The sequence below is a fragment of the Wyeomyia smithii genome, chromosome 3 (assembly GCF_029784165.1).
Source record: "Wyeomyia smithii strain HCP4-BCI-WySm-NY-G18 chromosome 3, ASM2978416v1, whole genome shotgun sequence".
NCBI classification, from domain to species: Eukaryota; Metazoa; Arthropoda; class Insecta; order Diptera; family Culicidae; genus Wyeomyia; species Wyeomyia smithii.
The window spans coordinates 132,344,058-132,349,014 of NC_073696.1; positions in this window are offsets into that span (position 1 = coordinate 132,344,058).

The window sequence follows — 4,957 nt, forward strand, 5'->3', positions numbered from 1 at the left end:
ACCAAATCTGTTTGTCCCATCGATGATTTTCTACACATATTTGTCCCACTAGATTTTTTCTATTCTAATCAATCCTAATAATCACTTATTCCCATATTTACAACTTGGGAAGTGCTACAGAGCAATAAAAACTTCTCCTTACAACGTTTGGCTACATTACGGGTGTCAGAAATTCGGTACCGAAAATCACTTTGCTTGATTATTCAAATGCGTACCGTTCATATCTTTGTTCGGAATACCTAAACCTTGTGTTTTGGTTTGTAATCTGAATGCCTTTCCTTTTCGAGCATAAGAAGATAAACGCATGAGATTTATACTAATTTAAAGTTATAAGAACTGTCTTTTGTGTGTAGCCAAAAGGGTGAAAGCCTAACAACGTTCAAATATGGGCAATCTGGAAAAAACAATTCCACTTTGTAATTGTAAGTCATCTGATACTTATTCAATTAACTAAACTTTCATCTCGACTATCTACACCTGCTTATAAAGACAACACGATTAGCGTCATCATTTTCGTGAAAAACTGAACAGCCTTGTATCCCCAAAACGAACTTTGTATTCGGAAACTTCGAATGCACGTGGTGGGACTGATATGCGTAGATATTACCTATTGGAAGGAAAATTTCTCGGCATTATTGTCCCAGTGGGTATTTTTATGGAAAAGAGTGTTGAACCGCAAAACATTCAACTAGATTTATTCAACACAGTCTATTGCAAGGTAAAGCTGCTTAAAAACCCATGGCTGCATTTGTTACATTGGCGCAATACTTAAATGCATTGTAAAACTTTAGCATCGTTTTTCTCGTTTGCATGATTTGGAACATGGGACAAATATGCGTAGAACGGCAGAGTAGTGAAGTGTTCACTAGCCTAATACATGCTAATGTCTTGATGGCAGGGTGCGGTACTAGATCGACATAAACTTGATTCACTTTGGCATATATGGGGAAAGAGTCGTTTGAGAACTTTTGTTCATAACACGACAAATCGCGTGCGAAAGTAGAGAATGCTATGAATAAAAGCTCTCAAACGACAAGTTTCCTATATATGCCGATGTGAATTTAAGTTTATGATGAACCCTATCGTCATAGTTCTAACGATACGATCTACGACTGAGTAATATCCACGAGAAGTCGTTCTGTAAACTGCCTAAAGCTTTTGTCAATTATGTTTTCAATAATCGAGATTGGGGTTCATTCATAATTTGGGTTCCCATTTTTTAAATGCTGGACCTCCGTCCTTCAAGGCTTTTCTTCAGACAAATATTAAAAAAATGAATAAAATATAAAAACCTCGTCTTTGCAAAAAATTACGCAGTTTTTAAACGGCACAATCAATGAATGCCTTGTCACAGTGCAGTTCCGCAAAAAATGTCGCAGTTTTAATATTTATTTTGAATTGTCATTTTTGATTTGACTGAAACTTTGCATAGACGTTTCTATAGGCAAAGATGCCAATTTGTGCTATTGGTTCAATTTTTTTGACGTGGGACTACGTCTTTGTTTACTATACTGGGATGCATTCTGTAAAATTGGAAATGAAACTGGCAAATGTTGCGTCAGATTTCAAACGTTAATAACAGCATAACCACATGATGGATAACCAATAACCAATGTAAAGAGATGTTAAATAGATAAAATGTATAACAATTTCGTAATATGCTAGTTATCACTCTAATTTCATTGCTAAGTGGTAAAATTGATAAAAAGTTTCAATAACTAATTTACGCGAATAATGAACCAATTACATGCGAGCATTCCTAGCACAGACGACGTGAATGGACACCATCCCTGTGATATTCTCTGTATCAATATCGAAATAAAAATTGACAGAGTCTCCCCGTCCCAATAGGTCAATTTGTTTTTGCTTCCATGAGCTTGTCTCGAAGGTAAAAGTTTTCCAAAAGTTTGAAACAATCCCCATTCTTGAACAATTTCTCAACCTGCTTTCAGAACCTAATAAAAACTGATGTCTTGAAAGAAAACATGCCGATAAATGCAACAGTACCAGTGGAGTAAAGAACCGCAGGTCTCTCGTCGTCTATGATTGCAGCGGTACTCTTCTATTCGTACATTTCAGCGGTACACTTCTATTTGTACTGTAGCGGTACTATTCGTATTGCAGTGGTACACTTTTGTTCGTACATTTCTATACGTGTGCAATCGAGGAAAAACTGCAACGCTGCTGTTGATGGTGATTGAAAGTTTATGTCATAAATATGATTACCATAAATTAATCAACAAGAATTGTAAATTTTTGCAACGGATATTTATTTAATTTTATCTTCGATATTCACTAAATAATCGTGACCGGATAGTATCGAAAGAGTAAATTCCTAAATATATACATTTATAGAAGAGTAAGAGCCTGCAGATGTTTGTGAATTTTTTGTTTACTTACTAAGATTCATTCAGAATCTGTTTTTACATTCTGTAACTTCTGCTGTTTTACATTCTGTAAAATCATCGGTCTCTTTTTTCGTTTTCTTGATAGTTTTATTTGTTACTAGCTGACCCGGCTAACTTCGTCCCGCCCATTTTTGTGTTTAATTTAGAGATGCACTGAATAGTACTATTCGGCCTTTGGCCGAATACCGAATAACCTTTTTTCCATTATTCGGTGAGACGAATATTCGGCCGTATATTCGGCTGAACACAACGTTGATCGTATGATAACAAAATAACCAAATGGTCATTGTTTGAAGTTTAAATTGTTTCTTTCGCTTTTCATCTGTTCATGTACCTACGAAAATGATTGCACAATAAATAATTAATTTTGCGCCTATGGAATAAGACACGCCAATCCGCACCTACTTTTGTTCTTGTTTGAGTTGTCGTTTAAAAATAATGTTTTTGAAGATTTTGGTTAACACAATTTAAAAGTTTGTGTTACAACTACATCTGGAGTGTTTTTGCAAAGCAAGCAGTGCATGCAATTGTATAAAATGCGAAGAATGAACGAGAACTGAGGATGTAGGGTAAGGAACGGCTTAAGCAGTAGCGCCTATTTTAATCAGTCGCAGAAAACAGACCTCAAACTCCTGCTTTTTTATCAATATCGACAATTTCAATGATGGAAACGAAAACTTTGATTGTCTAGCTGTCTTACGAATATAAAAAATACCGTTAATCACATAGAAATCTGTGAACAAACAGCATTTGAAACAAATCGACCTATATTGCAGCCATTCAGGAGCCACTTCGGGTGCTGCAAAAAAACGCCTGCAAAACAGATAGAAACTGCTTAAAATAGGTTCGGTGTGATTGGAATAGTGTCCCTCGATTGGGAACTTCAACTGATTATTGTTTAAGTTTGCTAACTTAGTTTTACAATCTGAAAACAGGTTCTGACATAGAAAACGATAAAGAACAGATTGATATACTACTGTTTGAATTTCACCCAACGCATTTCGAGTATTTCGTCTGAATACACAGGCGGTTCCTAAAGCTGCTTAGAATATGTTCTCTACCCTAACTTTGGCTCAGAAAAAATATACCTCATCCAGACGAGACATGAATTATTGTGTGGAGATTGCGGCTCGAGTTCCGTCTTAATGAGATATATTCCTTTCTAAGCCTAAAGCAGGTATTAGACGAAGCAAATATTTGCTATTTTTGGTACGATTTTTATTTGCACAAAATTAAATCTGTATTGAAAAAAAGCAAATATTTGCTTCGTCTAATACCTGCTTAAGTCAATCCTCAGTTTTCGTTTCGGGGGTAAAAATAAAACTTTGCACTGTACTTTTATATTATTTTCTGATAATTAATGGCCACTATTCGGCTTATTCGGCCGAATAATAAATTTACTATTCGGCGAGCCGAATATTCGACAAAATCCAATTTTTGCTGATATTCGGCCCGAATATTCGGCCGGCCGAATATTCGGTGCATCTCTAGTTTAATTAAATAATTTTAATCATTCCAAATTCATTGGTTCCTTGCGATTTGTTTATAGTCTGCAAATGCACGACGAATCGGCGATAGAATATGATCAAAATTAAAAGACAAATCGTTTGGAATGATTGTTTTTTTTCTATTTTATTTAATTTCATTACAGTCTACAGACAATGTGTTTACTCCAAAGAGCCTTACTAATAATAACAGCCAAAACTAACACAAAATTCGCTTTAAACTACATTTGTTCGCTTCGCGAGACACATTAAATTAAAAAACATGGCAACAGCTATTAAACACACGAGACATCTTACGCATTGGTTCATGATGGCCATAATCAGTCCTTGCCCGGGAGGTTCTCAGGAACGGGTGCGATCGGAAGTTGCGGCGGCGTATGTTGACGTTCAAAGAGCTAAGTAGCGAAGAGCAGTCAATATTGCCCTGAAGAAGGTCAGCTATAAAGCACGCTTTAAACAGGTTGCGTCTATCCTCCAACAGTTCTAACCTAAACAGCAAGCAACGACTTTCATAACAGGGTAGGTGACGTGGACTTGCCCACCTGAGATGGCGTAAAGCGAAGCGGACGAATCTTCGTTGAACATCCTCAAGGCGGTTCTCCCCATCCTGATTATAGGGTGCCCAAACCACAGACGCGTATTCCAACAACGGTTGAACAGTTGTACAGTATAAAGCTTTCAGGCAGTAAACGTAAACTTCTTGGCAAAGCGAAACAGGACTTCTAGCTGCGACGAGGCTTTCGAAACGATGTATGCAACATGATTTTTGAAGTTCAGTTTGGTATCGAGCAGTGTTCCCAGGTCCTTCACCGTCGATGGATACGTTCAACTACATCCTGTTGAGCTGATACCAGTCAGCGAAGGCTTCCAACTGCTGTTGCAGGTACTGTGCGTCCTCTGGCTGTTTCATCGTGTAATATAACTTCAAATCATCGGCGTAGGAAAGCTTAGAGCACGTAAGAGTAAGGTTGACATTGTTCATGTACAGCCAAAACAGGATTGGTCCAAGATGACTTCCCTGAGGAACACCGGACCACACGGGAA